Source organism: Mauremys mutica, chromosome 8 (assembly GCF_020497125.1).
Source record: "Mauremys mutica isolate MM-2020 ecotype Southern chromosome 8, ASM2049712v1, whole genome shotgun sequence".
In the NCBI taxonomy this organism is placed as follows: Eukaryota; Metazoa; Chordata; order Testudines; family Geoemydidae; genus Mauremys; species Mauremys mutica.
In genome coordinates, this window is record NC_059079.1 from 102,775,475 (window position 1) to 102,794,748 (window position 19,274).

The following is a 19,274-nucleotide window of genomic DNA, read 5'->3' on the forward strand; positions in this document are numbered from 1 at the left end:
TAAAGATAGCCAGAGAAACATTACAATTAATATTTCTATTGGCTCTTAGAGAGATTGTCCTGTTGCTACTGCCAGGAATATATAGGTCTGGAGGAGAGAAAAAACGTAAATGAGTCTGAAGCAGAGAGAGACGCGTGATTGCTGGAAGTGCATAATAAATGGGACAGTATGGCTGAGAGCTAGAAACGTCACTGAGCATTGCAAAGTGCAGAGAGAGCGAAGCTGTAATATTCCTTTCATTAAGGTCAAAGCTTTCTATAAATTGACAGCAAAAGCAATTCCACTGTGCTCTATTCTCAGCTGGACTTCATCCTCTGTAAAGGCTGTTGTGTGTCTGCAATCTAGAAGCAGCGATATTACACATGTGGGAGTCCTGCATTATCCGTAAAGGGCAAAAGAACACTGAACAACCTTAGAAGCAGCAATGCAAGCTAGCCACCCCAACCCTCTGGCTTCTAAAACAAGACCATCTCCTTATTGTTATCTTCAGCTGATAAGTTACTTGCTAATATTTCAGTTGGATAATTCAGGGAGCTCTCTGAGGCAGGAACTATGTCCCTGTATGTGTCAGCACAGCACCTAACACAATGGGGCCCTCCACATACTTCTGTAACAAAAATATTGTACAAAGGAATACTGAGGAAACAAGCCGGCCTGAGGGAATACGGGTAGAACCTGGAACTTCCACACAGGACACCTTGTTACTGGATTGAGCTAGGACCTTTAGGCATGTGAGGAGTCGAGTGTGCCATGGAGGTGAAAGGCTTGGTGTTAGAGTGCCCGCTGCTCACGGAGGAGTCGTTGGGACTAGTCACCATAGTAACCACTATGCTCACTAATAAAATATTCTTTTTTTGCAGGATTGGCCTCAAAACGGTCATAATGGGGTTTGGCGGGAGGGAGCACAGGCCAAAGCTTCCCCATTGAGCCCCATAACGTCAGCCCACATTCGAATGTCTGTCAACCCCAGTGTCAATAAGAAAAGAGATTCTCTCACTTCAGCCCGCAGTGCAAGGGGAATTCATCCCAGCCCCCCTGACACATCCGAAGACTCTCATATAATCACTGGCCCATCCACAACCACTCTTCCATTCTCCTGCTATTTTACATTGTTACTTTTTAAACAGAAATTGAGACCTGACACGCCTCGCAAGAGCCATTAATCTCTATCCCTTTCCTTTCACATAAGCAAAGTGTTCAGTCTACAAACCAGCCGTGTGTGGTGTAGTCTGGATACAGCCAGTGATTGCTCCAATTTGTCACCCAGACTGAGCAAATAATTACTCAAAGAGAGACAATACAAGGTGCTGAACTGCATACCCAGCATGGAGCGCAGCACCACATCGGGTCTCCAGGGGCCGGGGCCAGGAACGTGCCAGGACTCTCAACTCCATTAGATGTCAATAAAAAAGGAATAAAATGGGAGATGAGGGTGCTCAGTCCCTCCCAAGATAGGGATGGGATAAACCAAGTGGTCTGATTTGCTCCCTGGTAACAGACATCTTTCCCTCCCAGAGGTGCTGCTTCCTGCCTCTCTCTTGGGAACATTTCAGCCTTAGGCCTCGTCTACACTGGAAAATTAGGTTGGTTTAACGACGTCGGTCAGGGGTGTGAAAAATCCACACCTCTGAGCCATGTAGTTAAGCCGACCCAAGCCCCTCTGTAGACAGCACGAGGTCAATGGAAGAATTCTTCCATTGACCTAGTTACCTCCCATCAGCATAGGTAGCGTCTACACGGATGCACTACAGTGGCACAGCTGCAGTGGCAGGGGGTGAGAGGGCGCTGTAGTATTTTAAGTGTAGACAAGCCTTTAGATTAAGTTTTCATACACATTTTTCAGCTGCTTGCCTCCTTCTCTTCAAAGAGCTGTTACTTCCCATACAAAGCTTTTCAGACCGAATGTCAGCGGGATCAGGCTTTTACCCTTTATCTTTTAAATTAGCCTCCCTCCCACATAGATATTTTCATTCATTTCCGCAATCATGTTGGTACTCAAATCTCTGAATGGGTGAAAGCATCATTGAATTTAAAAAACAAAACAGAGTTAAGTGGATACCTAAACAGCTCAGATTCCTTTCATGATCTGTCCCTACAAATTAACAGTGCCCTTTCTGCGGATAAGTGCATTGTTACTTAGAGTTTGGATAATGTACTGCACATATTACGTGACTTGTGCTGAGAGAAGAATTTCTATTTATCAGCATGAATAAATTGTAGTAATTACTCAAAATTTAATCACTGGTTTGACTATCAGATTTCCCTTCTTCTATTTGCACTGTTCAGCACCTTAGATAGGCAAGATCTAATCTATCGCTCTTGTTATTCAATAGTTCTTGCAAGCGTAAACCCTATAGCTAGTGAAACAGATGGTCCTCAGGGTTATGAAACTTCTTGGCTTCAGATGCTTGTGAATGGTGAATGACTTTTGTTTGTTTGTTTGAGCTATACACATGTACTTTACTTTGTTCTAGATGGTTAGCAATCAGTGATTTTAAAATATGTCCTTATCGCAAATCAATTTTCTGAAGCTATGTCTTATCTATTGTAAGTGCTTGCTGCCAATTCAATGGAAGGAAAATGAACTTTAGTCTTTCTATCTGTTGATCTAAGTATTTATATCGCCCTTATCACTTAGTATCTGAGCACCTCACAATTTTAATTGTTACCCTCACAATATCGCTGGGCCAATCTCATTTTACAGATGGGTATCTGAGGTGCAGGACAGATTTAAATGATTTGCCCACAGTCACACCGGGAGATTGTAGTTGAGCCAGGAAATCTCCTGCATCCCAGGTAAGTGCACTGTCCACGAGACTGTCCTTCCCAACCCCTGTCCTTATGTTAGTGACATCCAGGGGAATAAAAGTAGAGTAGAATCAGGTCTTACTTTGTCTTCCTTGACTCCCACCCCCCCAAAAAAAAGCTCAGTTGTGGTTGAAGCTTCTGGGGTGCAGGTTGCCGTCCATTAGGCCCTGTATAGAGACAGTGGGTATGTCTGTACTGCAACAACAGGGTGTGATTGCACCTCGAGCAGACATACCCAAGCTAGCTGGGTCCTGGAGCAACGCGACCGAGCTTCAGCCTGGGCTGTACAAACCTAGCCAGTACTGACTGGGCAGATGGCCTGTGCTGACGTGCATGCTGCTGCTCTTTCCCTGTTCTGGACCCAGCTAGCTCAGGTATGCCAGTTCAAGCTACAGTCCCCCGCAGCGACTGCAATAGAGATGTCCCCTACCTCGGTTCACCAATGCCAAACTGCCACCATGGCTAGGGACAGGAGAATCTGCTTTCATGCCCACTCAGACACCATGGGCTTGACAGTTCTCCTCACGTCTAATTGTTGTTGGATTTGCATTCTGCTTCGGAAGAGGTGAACAAAAGAGCAGAGAGGAGATGAGAGACACATGCAAGAGAAAATTTAAACCGGGTAGATAGCATATGTCGTATTTGGGACAATTACGGCCTTCTAGCTTTGGCGGGGGGTGTAGGAAGTTGCTCTGCTCCTTTATACATAGCATAGGTTTAGCCAGAAAAAGTTTTAAAGGGACCATTCTTCGACCCCCTACCCCCAAATACTCCATTTCCCTGCTTAAATCACAGGACTAGGTCTGTGAACTTGAACTAGCCTCATGAACCCAAAAGACAGTTTGAGATGGTCGATTGTCTCTTCTCATTATGGAATTGGCTGGGATTTGAACCAGTGACCAGGAAATAAAAGAATCCATACCCCAGATTCCTGTTTGCTTATATCGCTGAGTTGGGTGTGTTCTCTAAGGTGGTAACATATTCTAGCCCAGCATTAATTCCAAAATAAATGTATGCACATAAACTTACATCATCAGCTATTCACACAAAACATCCCAATAGTGAACAGAGGCCAGGCAGATGCCTTCAAATTTATATGTTGCATTGTGCCTACATGTCACCCTGATATCTAGAATTCATGCATCACTCTGATAGAACATTTTTCTGGCTATCTAAATGTGGGCTAAGAATTATGGGAGACACTAGCCAAAGGCACAAAGGGCAGGTAAATCAAAGGGATTTTGGTGCCTTTCAGCCATGCGTACCTCTGAAAATATACCCCATAGTCATAACCCCAGTTAAACCAGAAATGGGCCAAGCAAGGTTCAGTTTTGGTTCTAATGGTTCAGTTCCAGCTTTGCCCAACATATCTCAGGTTGAGGACAGTTTCAGATAACATGGTCTAGTTAAAGCTAATTCAACCCTAACTGACAGCAATACCATAAGCAGGACTGAACTGCTTGCAAGCTATTGCTTTGATTAATTCCAGTTAATCTTCTTTTATAAGTGCAGACGTACTCAGACTGTCACACATTGAAGAAAATCATTTTAATGGCTATGTTAGTTGCAAAAAGGCAGTTTCTTCTTGAACTCTCTGTCATAGTTAAGTTGGATTTTTAATGACATTTTGCAAGCTTGCGAAGTTCAGTATGATGCACATCACCTGCTTTGTTAAAACTCTGTAGCTGCTTGGTGCGATTTGGCATCACTTAACCAGGTAAGTTTCAGCATGTTTCTGTTGCATTTATTGGGCCTTCTGCTGGAAAACCTCTTGCAATTTTTAATTAAAATGTATGCAGGCGGGTGTATAGATTTGGCCAGGCAGAGAGCTGGCAAAAGGGGGTATTATCTCATTGACTTCAGTGGTGCTTCACCCACTTATATTAGCTCTGAATTTTGTTCAGTGCCACTGTGACATTCAGTTTTCATTCTGCTTCTTAGGTCAGAGACTTATCTTTATTTGATCCTGTACTGCACCAAGAAGAAAAAAATAATGAACAAGTAAATAATAATCAGACACAAAAAGGACAATCTGCTGTTATTTAGCTCCCTGTATTTCAAGGTGCTTTCCAATCTATTCAGAGATAAACAGCTGGTATGAATCCTACCACTTGGTTATGGGCCCCATTTCTCCCTAGACAGGAATAGCCATGTGGGGCAGTGCAAATACTGAATTAAAACTTGTAGAGAGTCCTTTGAATTATTCATTTTAAAGAGAGATATTGTCCCTTCAATGGAAGGGACGGGGGTTCCACTCCCCAAATTGTGGATCCCTGACGTCTGCACAGATCCTGGAGGTCTGCAGGAGAACAGGTTATCTAAGTACGATACCCCTTCCTTCTGCCCTGCAGCTGGACCCTAGCAGCTCCAGGGCTCCTTCACTGCTCCCAGAGCAGACTGTGGAGGAGACACACATCGGCTTTCCCCGTGGCTTTGGGGTGCCTGGGTGAAACGAATTTGGTGGAGCTTGCTGGTCACCCTCCTTTCACCTTCCCTTCTGACAGAGCTACACTCCTGTGGAGCTTCTGAAAAGGGAGCTCCAGGGGGTGGGGGAGAAGTGAGGAAAATGCGTAGTGGTGGCATTCTCCCCTTCCATGCCCCTCCAGCCAAGCTTCATCTAAGGTACTTGTATAGGACTCCCATCACCACTGTGTCTGGGCACCTCACATTCTCTCCATTAATTTTTCCCCTCACAATGCTCTGTGAGGCAGGGCAGTGCTGCCATCACTGTTATACAGATGGGGAAGGGAGGCATAGAGGGCCTCGCGCAGGGTCACACAGGAAGGCTGTAGTGGGGCAGCAGAAAATAAAACCCAGGCTTCCTGAGTCCCTAACCACTGGACCATCCTTCCTCTCTGTGGTGCCTGGCCACAAGCTCTCCTCCATGGAAGCCCAGGGTAGGGCAGGGCAGGGTCCTATTTTTCCTACCTAAATTCTTCCAGTTTGGTGTGCTCCTATTTGACACGTACTATACATCTCAGGCACAATAGACAGACGGGATCAAGCCCAGAAATCTCCTTTCAATGGAAAAGAACAATACACTTTGGTGTAGCTTAGCATTTGCCAAACTAATATTGCAGTTGTAACAACTTCCTTTTGCCCTGCTACTTAATCACTGTGATTTGCAGATATATAGTGTCTTTCACCCAAGGATTGGGACACGCCTTCATTTACCTTAGCTAAGTCTCACAACACTTCTGTATGGTTTTCCCCCATTTTACTGATGGGGAAACTGAGGCACCGAATGACGCAGGTAATGGCTCATGGTCATACAGGGAGCCAGTGTGAGCGGTGGCAATAGAACCATTTATTGACCATTGGAACAATTTACAAGGGTCGTGGTGGATTTCCCATCACTGACACAATTTTTAAATCAAGATTGGACGTTTTACTAAAAGATCTGCTCTAGGAATTACTTTGTGGAAGTTCTGTGGCCCATATTCTACCGGACAGGGGTGGCTCCAGGCCCCAGCATGCCAAGTGCGTGCTTGGGGTGGCAAGCCGCAGGGGGCACTCTGCCGGCGCCGCGAGGGTGGCAGGCAGGCTGCCTCCGGCGGTTTGCCTGCCTGCCTGCCGTGCTTGGGGCAGCAAAATCCCTAGAGCTGCCCCTGCTACCAGAGGTCAAACAAAATGATCACAATGGTCCCTTCTGGCCTTGGAATCTATGAACCGCACTGTCCCAACTGTCAGCTGCCTGCTGTAACCACTAGTCTACATCACCTCTCCCATGTCATTGGTTCTTGTGGAGCAGTGGAGTTCAGCCACATACAAAGATAATGGAAGACGTGGCTCCTACTTCCAGAAGCAGTAACCACAGAGCGCAAGGGACAGCACAGAAGGCAATATGGAAAAGAGGCGGCTTGAGAGGGTCCAACCAGTTGAAGGGAGAGTCATGAATCAAAGTTACTAAATACAATGCAAATGAGTCTGCATCTCATGAGACGCAAGTGCCAAAAATCACTGGCCAAACTCCAGGTTTAGGATTAGACATGCCTAGCATGCAATCTTTATTCTGCCTCTTTCTAGCTGTGCCAATTAGATCGTCTTTTGTAGAGGATATAGTTTTTGCGAGTAGCATGTGTCCTTAAACACATACGGGGTGATGTTATAAAACATAAATCGGTGTAGAAGTTGGCTCAGTAGAATAAATCACTTGCGTTCCTTGACGCTTATTCTTAAATGTTACCCTAACACCAACAAGCTTCCAAACAATGCAGATGGTCTCCAAAAACCAAAACAGCTTCTCCAAATGGATGACAACATCACAATGCGTTCCAAAGCATCCTTGCACTGGAAGTTCGGATTTTTAGCAATTGGATCTCTGGTTGCACTGGCTTCGGTCACTTCGGCTGACACGTTCACAAGCAAATGTAAACTGACCTCCATTTTTACAAGCACTCTCTTCTATTTCTCTCCCACTTGGAGAGCAGAGCTGCAGAGCACATGGCTTGTTGACCCATGAATACCTGGCACAACACTAGCAGGGCTACTAGGGTGACCAGACAGCAAATGTGAAAAATCGGGACGGGGGTGGGGTGGGGTGGGGTGGGGGGTAATAGGAGTCTATATAAGAAAAAGACCCCCAAATCAGGACTGTCCCTATAAAATTGGGACATCTGGCCACCCTAACTACCTCCAAAGTCTCCTGGCGTAGGCGGAGGACACAGCAGGAAGTGCAGTGGAAGGGAGGCTCCAAAAGGTTCATAGGTTCACCTCTGCATCTCTGACAATTCTCAGAGTCCCCCAGAAGTGGTGTAAATGTCCTGGGCATTGAATTTTAATAAAGGTTGTTCCAATTAGTTACAAATGTGAAAGTGCTGAAGAGCTCTAACCATCCCTTGCTGACTGGCCATCTCCACAGAGAAATGGTACATACACTGTGCCTCCATAAGCAGCTGAAAGCCTCCCCACGCTCAGCAGAGGACACATACCACAGGCTCAGATTCATTCCCCTTCCTGGCTCTCGCCTTTCTTAGGGAACAAAGCCCTGAAGAAGCAAAGCCCTTAGCCTGACTCGACTGTGCCTTGGAGCTCTTTCTGCAGAATTTCCTTTTCTTCCTTCCCTCTCCCTTTTGCCTCAGAGGGACTGAAAGCCTTTTATACTCCAGAATTGGAAGGAATGCTTCCCACCCGGTCTGGATGCCAGGTAAGTTAGCGGGACAGTGCTATACCTAAGAACACAAGAGTGGCCATACTGGATCAGACCAGTGGTCCATCTAGCACAGTATCCTGTCTTCTGACAGTGGCCAATGGGGGAAATGAACAGAACAGGACAATTTTGAGTGACTCATCCCTTGTTGCATACACGTCGAGTCTCTAATGTGCTGGGGGTGGGGTGCTTCCCCTGGCTCCGCTCCCACTCCACCTCCTCCCCCAAAGCCCCAAACCCACCCTGCCTCTTCCCACCCCCATCTATCCCTGTCCTGCCTCTTCCAACCCTCCTCCGAGTGCGCCCCATCCCCGCTCCTCCCCCTCCCTCCCCGCGCCTCCTGCATGCCGCAGAACAGCTGATCATGGTGGGCGGGATGTGTGTGAGGAGAGGGGGAGGCGCTGATCAGCAGGGCCACCGGGCAAGAGGCACTGAGGGGAGGAGGAGGTGCTGATAGTGGAGCTGCCAGTGAAGCACTCAAGGAGTCGGCACCTATGCCCAGTCATCCAGTCCCAGCTTCTGGCAGCTGCAGGTCTAGGGACACCCAGAGCATGGGGTTGTGTCTCTGACCATCTTGGCTAATAGCCGTTGATGGACTTCTATGAACTTCTCTAATTCTTTTTTGAACCCCGTGCACACAGCATCCTAAAACCTGACACCCGGTTACCAGCACAAACCAATGATACTTACAGCACAACTATGTGAGAAGTATCAATTTTCAGTCATTACAACCACTAGAATTGTTCATCGTTCATCAACTCTGGAATTTTTACAAGCAGGTCTGACCTAAAAACCCAACAACTATGAATACCATTTTTCATTAAAGCTTTTAAATCAAACAAAAGAGAAAACCCTAATCTCTATCCTGTGGCATTTGGATGTACAAACCACACTTCTCAAAATGGAAAGTAAATTTAGCTGGAAAGCAAATGCAAAGGATATTAGTGCAATTTAAATCTGCATTTTTGATGTGTGGCATTTTCCTCTGGAGTCACAGGCCTCTGTTGCAAGGCAAAATAAAATAAAATAAATCTTGGCTTTTAAGTAAATGCAGACGATTTCCTCAATATGGTGAGATTTACTGGATTACAGAGATCTCATCTGCCAAAAGTGTAAATGTAGATCTCAGGTAGAAGGGGAAAAATTTCTTTAAATTGCTGATTGCTTTCGGCTAAGTGGGAAGCAGCGTAATCAACAGACAAATTCTGTGTGAGAAGACCCATAGTTGGTGGCTTTATTAGAACTAAAAGAAGTTAGGGCCCTACCAAATTCACTGCCCATTTTGGTCAATTTCACGGCCATTGGATTTTTAAAATAATAAATTTCATGTTTCAGTTATTTAAATCTGAAATGTCATAGTGTAATTGTAGGGGTCCCAACTCAAAAAGGAGGTGTGTGTGTGTGTGTGTTGGGGGTGGGGAGGAAACCACAAGATTATTGTAAGGCAGAGTTGCGGTACTGCGACCCTTACTTCTGCAACGCTGCTGGTGGTGGCGCTGCCTTCAGGGCTGGTCAACTGGAAAGTGGCCTCTGCTGGCTGGGATCCCAGCTCCGAAGGCAGAGCTGCCACCAGCAGCAGCGCAGGAGCAAGGATGGATTAGTATGGTATCGCCACCCTGACTTCTGCACTGCTGCCTGCAGAGCTGGGCCTTCAGTCAGCAGCCACCACTCTCCAGCCGCCCAGCTCTGAAGGCAGCACAGAAGTAAGGGTGGCGATACCACGACCTAAAATAACCTTGTGACCCCCCCCTGCAACTCCCTTTTGGGTCAGGAGCCCCAATTTGAGACACGCTGGTGTCCCCTGTGAAATCTGTACAGTATAGGGTAAAAGCACACAAGAGACCAGATTTCACAGGGGGAGACCAGATTTCATGGTCTGTGATGCATTTTTCATGGTGGTGAATTTCATGGCTGTGGCAGGACCCTATTAATATACCCAGGACATATTAAGTTACAATACAATGTAATCTTCACTATATTATAATTTCAGTTAAAATCTACTGGCTGTTTGGCATTATATATGATTATATAGAGATTTCCTTCGAATGCTTACCTTGCATTTCCCTGAGCGCTGATGAAAAGCGTGCTGTGCACAATGACAAGATTTATTGCACCTAACACTCCTTATTATAGCTGCTCTGCTAACCACAGCAAACAAGAGATGAAAAGCAAATAATACAGATAAAGCCACAAAAGAACAAGAATTGGTCTCATCTTTAACCCTTCTACCTGCCATCAGCTCTATATCTACCATGTTAAAGGTTTTATTCCTACACTAAGAGAATCTACACTTGGATCTCTAACCACCATTTCCAAAGCTCTAACATTGGTCATTGGGTCTGGTTTATCTTGGTCACTATCAAGGTACATGATCCACAGCTGGGTGGGGGAGAAAGTAGAGCTATCCCAAAGGCTATAGCTGTGAGCTAGTCAGCTGCGAGTGTTGCAAGAACATCAAAATGGGCAAATGTCATCCCTGTGGGAACGGAGCTTTGCCCTGCGGCCAGTTGACAGTTGTTTGAGGCGCAGTCGTTCCTGAGTCAAAGTCCACCATTCCAAGAAGGCTATGGATCGTTACTGACTAATACAGTATTAAAAATATTTTCTTTGCTTTGATCATGGTGCTGCTGGAAAGAGGATGCTGTCAAGCCATGACACTGTCATCATGTTAGCAACATTTTGCATCACAAAAGCCACGATTTGACCCTGGAGACCTACAAACATTAAATAAAAGAGTGAATTTCCATATCAAGGTCAAGTAGAGAAAGATAAACTCAGGTCACTCACTGCTCCCACCATTGAGCATTGAGGAAGTCTGCACTTCAGTCAATCTTAACCCTTTATCCTTCACAAACACGCACTGCAGAATATACGCTCTAGTCCACATTTTTATGGTCCTAGCTATGACCTAGGAAAAGACCATCCACAGACAATATCAGCAGAATAACGATCAGTAATTCAGGAAACAATTTATATAAAAATTAATATTATTTATATATGAGAGAGAGAGAGACAGAGAGAGAGAGAGATTGATTGCATGTGGGCAAGGCAAGGTTTAGAAAAAACCAAAAACTGCTAAATGGTCTTAAGCCAGTCAATGGCCTCTGAGCAGTGTTCAACTTGGGAAGACCTATAGGTTGCTCACCAAGAAATGAGCAGCCATCCCGCATGTGTACGGCATCCTCCCCAGTGCCCCAGGCCTGGTTGGTCATGGTTGCAAAGCCCACAACCCTTGAACCTGTTAAGACAGCTCCGGCGGCAACATGGGAGCCCAACACCAGGGAGCGGTTCATCCAGTCTAGTAATGATGTGGGAGTTTTTGGTAGTGGCAGAGGTTCTCTCCTATTTTGACCGCTAGAGTCAACTGAAGGTGTTATCACTGGATGGAGAGTGTGCAGTGCTGGCCATATAGGTTTTGCTGCAGCCAGCTGTCGCCCAGTATCAGTTCTGAGTGGATGATCTTACAGAGAATTATGCCCATGAGAGAACAACTTTTGAACGATTGCGAAGCAAGTTTTCGACAAAAATCGAAGCACCAGTGGCCCAAGTACTCCCTACTTATTTTGAGAATGGATTTCAAGACAAGAAGAAAATGGGAGCTCTCTTTTATGACCCTACAGCAGCCTATAACACCATCCGGCACACTAGTCTGCTGGGCAACATGCCAAGAGCTCATCCTAGATGGGGTGTCATGGTGACTGAGCTGGTGTCCTGAGAAAGACGTTTTCAGGTGGATCTCAGCCACAAAACCATCACTTGGAGAATCCAGAAGAACTGATTTCTGAAAGGCTCAGTGCTGGAATCACTTTTATTTAATATATTCACCAATGACCTTACTGTATGCCATTTCCAGGTGGTTTGTGTAATGGCTGCACACACGCTGGATGGCTGCTGACAATATTAGCTTGGTTTCAAGGGACTGTGACTCCCAAAAGATTGAAGAGAACCTGAATAATGATATGGCTGCCATAGCCATACTGTAAGAAATGGAGACTGAAACCAAGTACATCAATGACCATGTCAACATGCGTCTACTTATGCCATGCTCAGAGCCAACTTGAGCTTAACATTTTTTTGAATGGTCAGCAGGTGGCATATGATCCAGAGCCAGTGTATCTAGGGTTCATCTACAAATACCATCTCACTAAAGTAGCTCAAAAGATCAAGAAATTGTTTCCTGAACAAACTAACTGGTAAGGTCCCTTTGGGGAACCAGTGAACAAGCCCTGCATAGTTATGGCTCACTCTCTGCTACTCAGTTGGCCAAAACTATGCCCACACTAGACTCGTGGATACATTGCTTAATCATACCATAAGAATTATCACAGGCATACTGAAGCCAGCAAAACTTGTATGGTTCCCAGTCCTAGCCAACATTCCGCCACCCAACATCCGGCATCTGAATACAGCCAACAAACTGATCATGACAATACAGCAAAATGCCACACTTGCCACTGTTTAAGGATATATGGGATGCACCCTGCCACTGACTGAGTAACAATAACAAAACAAATAATTAGTAATTAATAATAATGTCTTTAAATTTCCATTATAGGAATCTAAACAATCAACCCATGTTCTCCCTGTTTTGATTGGATGTAGGGAACAATAAATGGAGATCTGCTAAACACTGGCACACAAGCCAAGGAAAACTAAGAATCCATAACCGCCTACCTTGCTATATGAAAGTACCGTGTACCCCCTTTAAGATCTAAGGAGCTAGAGGTCCTTTGTAAACATTGCTTCATACTCTGATAAGTATTATTAGTCACAAGCAGGTAAACCGAGGCAGACAAATTAGCAAATTGAGAAAGGTCTCACAGCACGCCAGTGGCAGACCCAAGAATAGAACTCAGGAGTGCCGATTCCCTGCTGCCTGCTCGAATTCAGACACGGCTTCCCCTCCCTAAGCTAACGGATATTGGCTTTATTAGTCATTTTAAAAAAAACAAAACAGCGTAGAGCCAGAGGGGAAGATACTTTATTGATCATCTGTAAGAGGACTAATGGCCTGTTTTCCCCTCAGAAGTTTCGCTCTCCTGGCAGTTTTAACTCACTGTGGGCTGTTAGCCCCAGGCTAGCACAGAGCATGCTCACTGCCTCTGGGTACGTCTACACTGCAATTCAACACCCACGGCTGGCAGGAGTCAGCTGACTTGGGCCCCGCATGGTTACAAATTGCTGTGAAGACATTCAGGCTCAGGCTGGAGCCTGAGCTCGGGCACCCTGCGAGGGGGGAGGCTCCCAGAGTCTGGGCTCCAGCCCGAGCCCAAATGTCTACACCACAATTTTACAGCCCCGCGAGCCTGAGTCAGGTGACACGGGCCAGCCACAGGTGTTGCACTGCAGTGCAGACATACCCCTAGAGGCTGTCCAGCAGACTGATGCCTCTGCAAAGGATCCTGACACTGCTCCAAGAGGAGAAAAGGCAGCTAGTAAAGAGTATAAATCACGACGTGTCCTTCTGGGAAAAAAAGTCACCGATACCGAAAAGAACATTAAAAATAAACTGGGGTCTACAGTCCCAACCTGGAGTATATTTAGAACTCCCGGAGTGGGAACGAAAGCAGAACATTCCAGGAAAATATTCAAAAAGCGTTCAAGGCAAGATGAAAAGATTTCCCAAGCACAGATTCTGAGTCAGGTTGCTATGGAGTTTGGAAAGGGGCGTTAACCTCTGACCCCTGATAACAAAATGCATTCCCTGAAGAACACCACTTCGTTTGGAGCTGTACGCTGGACCCCAGCTCTGCAAAGGCATAAACTAGTGAGTAACGTCATGCACAGGACTAGTCCCAGTGAAATCAACAGGACTGTTCATGTGCTTAAATATCAGAGTAAGTGTTTGAGAGCTTGGGCTTTTCTGTGTAACAGAGAAGCTGCAGGTCTGCAGTCATGTGTGACAATGACACTAATAAGCACAATGACTTCCAAACAAAATTTGGCCTTGCTGCACTTCCCAAGGAAACAAACCTTTCTGCTGCCTGGTGCTTTTACAAATCAGCAGCATCACAGATCAGCTAGACACAGAAACGGGAAAAGAGTAACAGGCACAATTCTGCACCTACTTCGCCACTCTAACACCGTGCTGCAGTCCATAGAGCTGCAGGGAGCTTGGAGCAGCCAGGGGTGGCTCCAGGCCCCAGCACGCCAAGTGCGTGCTTGGGGCGGCAAGCCGCGGGGGGCGCTCTGCCGGCGCTGCGAGGGCGGCAGGCAGGCTGCCTTTGGCGGCTTTCCTGAGGAGGGTCTGCTGGTCCCGCGGCTTCGGAGGACCTCCCGCAGGCGAAGCCGCGGGACCAGTGGACCCTCCGCAGGCAAGCCGCCGAAGGCAGCCTGCCTGCCGTGCTTGGGGTGCCAAAACGTCTAGAGCCGCCCCTGGAAGCAGCACAAAATATTTGGCTTTAAGAGGCAGATTGTCAGCAGATGTAAATCAGCAGAGGCCCATTGACTTCAGTGGAGCTACATTGATTTACACTAGCTTAGGATCTGCCCTTGTGTCTATATACAATAGGAGTGAATATTCTGTTTTGCTACCAAGACCCTCCTTCATCTGTCCTTCTGGGACAGCAAGAGATCAGCTTCCCCCAGGGTGGTATCTTGGTTACCAGGTTCCACTGAGCTGGAGGCTGGGAATAGTTTCAGGATAAACCAATGGAAGGAGCTGGGTTTACAGCCCCAGTGTAGAGGGGTGAAAATTGCACATCTCTGTTCTAACACAGGCCTGTGTGCCATGGAGAAGCATCCCTACCGCCAGAGCGCACCGCGGCATTTCCTCCACCCGCCTCCCATGGGGGTTTTGCCACTTAAGGGCAACGAGACATTCGCAGAAGCCCTGCTGGTGCCAGGTGCAGACTCAGCATCCTGGCCACGCTCCCTCCTTTGCCAGCGCTGCCCACTTTCCAGGCTGGGTGGGTTCCCTTGAGCCCTCGCTTGCAGGAGGTTTGGTTTTCTGCTGCTAGGGGCCCTGAATGTGCCACTAGCTCTTCACATAGGTAATTCTCTGCCAGTGACGTAAGAGAGGGACTCCTTCATCCATTCATGCAGTAGCCCAACACCCGTCCTCTTAGTCTTTCAGTCTGACACGTGCTCCATACATATTCCCTATCCTCATGGCATCATTTCTGCAGGTCTTGCATTGACATGATTTGTCAAGGTATTGCTAGGTGTTCCCTGTGGAAACGTATTATTCATAAAAAAAGATCTGTCATGTCAATAGCTCCAAATCCCAAATTTTCCATTAAGGCCTTTAGCTACGACAGGGACAGATTCCAACACCCTTCCCCAAGGGAGAGCACATTACTGCACAAGTAATCCCATTGATTTCACTAGGGCTAGGTGTGTAGTGCGTACAACACGACATGAGCAAGGGTGGTAGAGGGTGTCCCAAAGTCATGAATATTCATTTGCTAAGGAGGAGTCAAACTTTTCTGGTGCATCAGACCAAACTGCATAGACGAGAACAGGAAAAACAGAAGTTCCGGTCCCATGATTCAGGAAATGCGATGAACAAGGGCCAAACACATGGTCAGGCTTCAATGAGTCCCAGGGTGACTGGCCCCTTTTAGAGAGAAAATGCCAAAGGATTAATTTAGCTTCTATTGATTTAGATTAGCCACATGAACGGTGCTGGTTAGTGTCAGATTATTGAGGCAACTCTTTCTAGGTGTCCTGAGTCTGCAGCTGTAACCCCAGCTGCTAGCTCTTCAGGGAATGAGCTTCTAGGAGAACGCTTATTGGATGCAAATGGCTGCAAAACTGGATCAAGGAGGAAACTTTGCGTGTGAGAGCCAGAGCACATGTTACACCGTGGTGGAAAATGAAAAGCCCGAGGTACACTTTTTGGGGTTAGAGGCTGTACTTAATCAGAACAAGAAAATTATTTGGTATAGGGCTACAAGTGATTTGTAGTTTATTTGTGCTATTCTAAACATTGCAGAAAGTAGCTCACTTCTTAGGTACTTATACAAATAGAACAGTTATGTGTGAAAAAATGAGAATTCATTATTACAGGCAAAGGAATGAAAATGAGCAGCTCTAACAAATTTACTGATAAGGATAAAGACAGTGAATTACAAAACAAGTGCTTATACTGTATTTACTAGTGTCCCCATGAGCATCCACCATGGACACTGAAACAACACTCATTCATGCCAGGTACAGCACTGTTTTTAGTCTATTTGCAACATGATAGAGTTTCATGGAGATTTCTGCCTTATTGATTTTGCCAAATGGAACATGTTTATTTCCTAGGGGCATTATGTATTTGAAGCTGTCTAACATATATAAAGGGCAGGAAAGATATTCTCCTCTCCTGCTTTAGCTGACTGTCAGCATTTAATTAATCTGAGGGCTGCAGGGCAGATTTTTAGTGCAACCAAAAAAAAAAAAAAAAAGGTTGAGAGACAAAACATCAACTTGTGCTCTGAATGCCCCAGCGCATTATCATCATACCATTAAATGTATTAACTGGAGGCTACGGAGCTGAAGAGAGACCACTGAATACAGGTCACATTTCTCCCTGGTAGGACTCCGCTCCAGAAACCCTTTATCCTCCGCATCAGTTCTTTTAGTGGGAGCTTTCCTTGCTACTCAGTTTTCTAGGCTTTGGACCCAGGCCAATCAAGGTTTCATCTAGAAAGGATGTGTAAGGATGGTTATAAGTAAGGAGATATTATGCATCCTTTACGGCATGCGGGAGCTTTGCCAGCTCATTGAGAGGACCCTGGGCTGCTGTTATTTAACATTTACATTGTCACAACCAGGTTGGCTCCCATTGCGCGAGGTGCTGTACAAACATATACTAAGTGGCAGTCTGCCCCAGCAGGGCGCTCACATTGGGAATGACGAGGCTTGTACAGTATGAAGGTTTTATTTCTTGTATTGCTCCCCGCACATGCCCGGTGACTTTGAGGCTACGCAGCCTATCAGTCGACCCACTAAAAAAAGTCACCAATCTTCTTTAGCAGCTTTGGAGCTAAATTTAGAAAATTCACCTTTAAAAAGAAACCATTTTTTTCCTATAGGTTTCTCTCCCTGTCAACACTATGGACTGTCAGCTGCTCTGCTGCACAGAGCCCCTCCCCTAATGCCCTGATTCTCACTTCCAGACTGATGTCTCTGCAGAACGTCTCTCTGGTTTGCAGCAGCTAACCCCGCTAAAAGCCAATACAGAAAAGGCAGAATTTTTATGAGGAGTGACAGCCTCTGCAGGCCAAAGAAGGGCAAGTGCAGCAGAACGCCATAAAGTGTGCACTAATTTGGGGGGGTGGGGAGGGCACGGGATCTGGGGCCTCATCTTCAGAAGCACTGGGCACCTGCAAATCCAGCAGGAGCTGTGAGTGCTCAACATTGTGAAAATCTATCCCAACATGTCTCAAGATGTTCCAAATGTTGACAGTCTAGCTGCTAGGTCTCCTGCTAGGAATCCTGAAGGCAGAAGAGCAGAACAATGGGTGGGTCTTCTGGGGAGAAAAAAGCAAAAAAAAAGACAGAGCCACAGTTCTTATCTTAATTCACCAAGAGATTGGGGTATGTGGATTCCTCCCCACCTTTTCTCTAGCATCCTCCCTGGTGTTCCAAAACAAACATCGGCAGTTCTGATGTCTTATGACGGATACATGTTCTCCAGTGCTTGTGAAGGTGGAATAGAATCCACGGTTACTGCCTTGTGACATATGACTCTGACCCATGTCATGGAGCCAGGATATAAGAAAGATTTTCAGAGCCACCTAACAGGAAGCAGTTATCCAAATCCCTTGTAAGTAATGGGAATTGGGTATCCGCATCCCCTAGTGGGGCTGACAATCTCAGATCCTGCTCTTAGCAGCAGCCTGGCATGTCATACCTTTATTGCATGGGGTTAGAAGCACAGGCACCAACTTTCTCAGTGCCGGTGGGTGTCTGCGGCCCCCCCCTGCCCCTTTCCACACCCCTGGCCCCATCCACATTCCAACCCCATCCCCAAAGTCCCTCCCCTAACTCCGTTCCCTCCCTGTCCCTGTTGGATTCCTTCCCCAAATCCCCGCCCCAGCCCTGCCTCCTCCCCCAGTGCGCTGCGTTGCCCCTCATCCCCCCTTCCTCCCTGTCCCGTGAATCAGCTGTGTTGCAGCGCAAGTGCTGGGAGAGAGAGGGGAGAAGCAGGACATGGCGGCGGGCTGGCAGAGGCAAGCTGGAGCAGGGGGGCGGGGCAGGCCACAGGGAGCTGCCAGTGGGTGCTGAGCACCCACCCCAGCCTCGGAGCACCCACAGAGTCGATGCCTATGGTTAGAAGGAAATGGAAGCTTTGTCTACACCCAAATTCCAATTGGTTTAGTTAAACCACTTTAGTTAAACCAGTGAGCCTGTATGTGGACATTCTTACTTCAGTTTCGGGGCAGCTTATTTTGGTTTAGCCTAACCCCATTCTTAACAGATTTAAAGCTTATTATGGTTTGGATTGACTTTGCCCACTCTCACAACTCTATTGCAAGATTTGGTGTTTTCCTACAAGCCCCAACTCCTGGAGTGAAGTGATTATGCGAGAATCTCAGCTTTCAGTCTCAAAGTTCCTAGCCCTCCTGGCTGCCAGGAAAAGCTTGAACATGTGAGTGCACCCAAAAGGCTTAGAAATCAAATGGCAAGGGAAAAAGAACCCCAGATGTACCACTGGTGTTTAAAAAAATCTCACAATTTTTAGGCAGTTGTTTAGGGCTAGCAATACTGGGAAATAAGGGCATCTACACAGCCATGGGCACAGGTTTAACTAAAGTGGTTTTAAATCAGATCTGAAGTTACACCAGGGCAACTGTGCATGTAGACATGCCCTAAATGTCTTGGTTTGTTCCACTTTGGCCAACCACCTGCATCCCTCCTTGCTGGCTACAGAGGCCCCACTCCAGAGCAGTGCTGCCTGTGACAAAAAGCTGACCCGTCCCCTGGAGTCCGGATAGGCTGGAGAGGGGCAGAGAGAAGGAACTGGCTTCTTCCCTCTGGTTGGCTTGAGAGCTGCCCCTGCTGCCAGCTCTCCTCCAGTTGGAGTATGGAATTGCCATTGGAGAAGCAGCTGCAGGAGCAGCCAGAGGGCATGTGCTGGTGCCACTGAGGCTGCCCCGACATGCTAGGCCGAGAATCAGCTCTGGGCTGGGGAACAGGCCCAGGGCGCAGCCTGAGCATGTGGCCCCTGTGGGTACATCTACACTGCAATCAAGCACCCATGGCTGGCCCGTGTCAGCTGCCTCAGGCTCGCAGGGCTCCAGCTATGGGGTTATACAATTGCAGAGTAGATGCCGGTTTCCAGCTCAAGCCCGGACACCTACACTGCATTTTTTATAACCTTGCA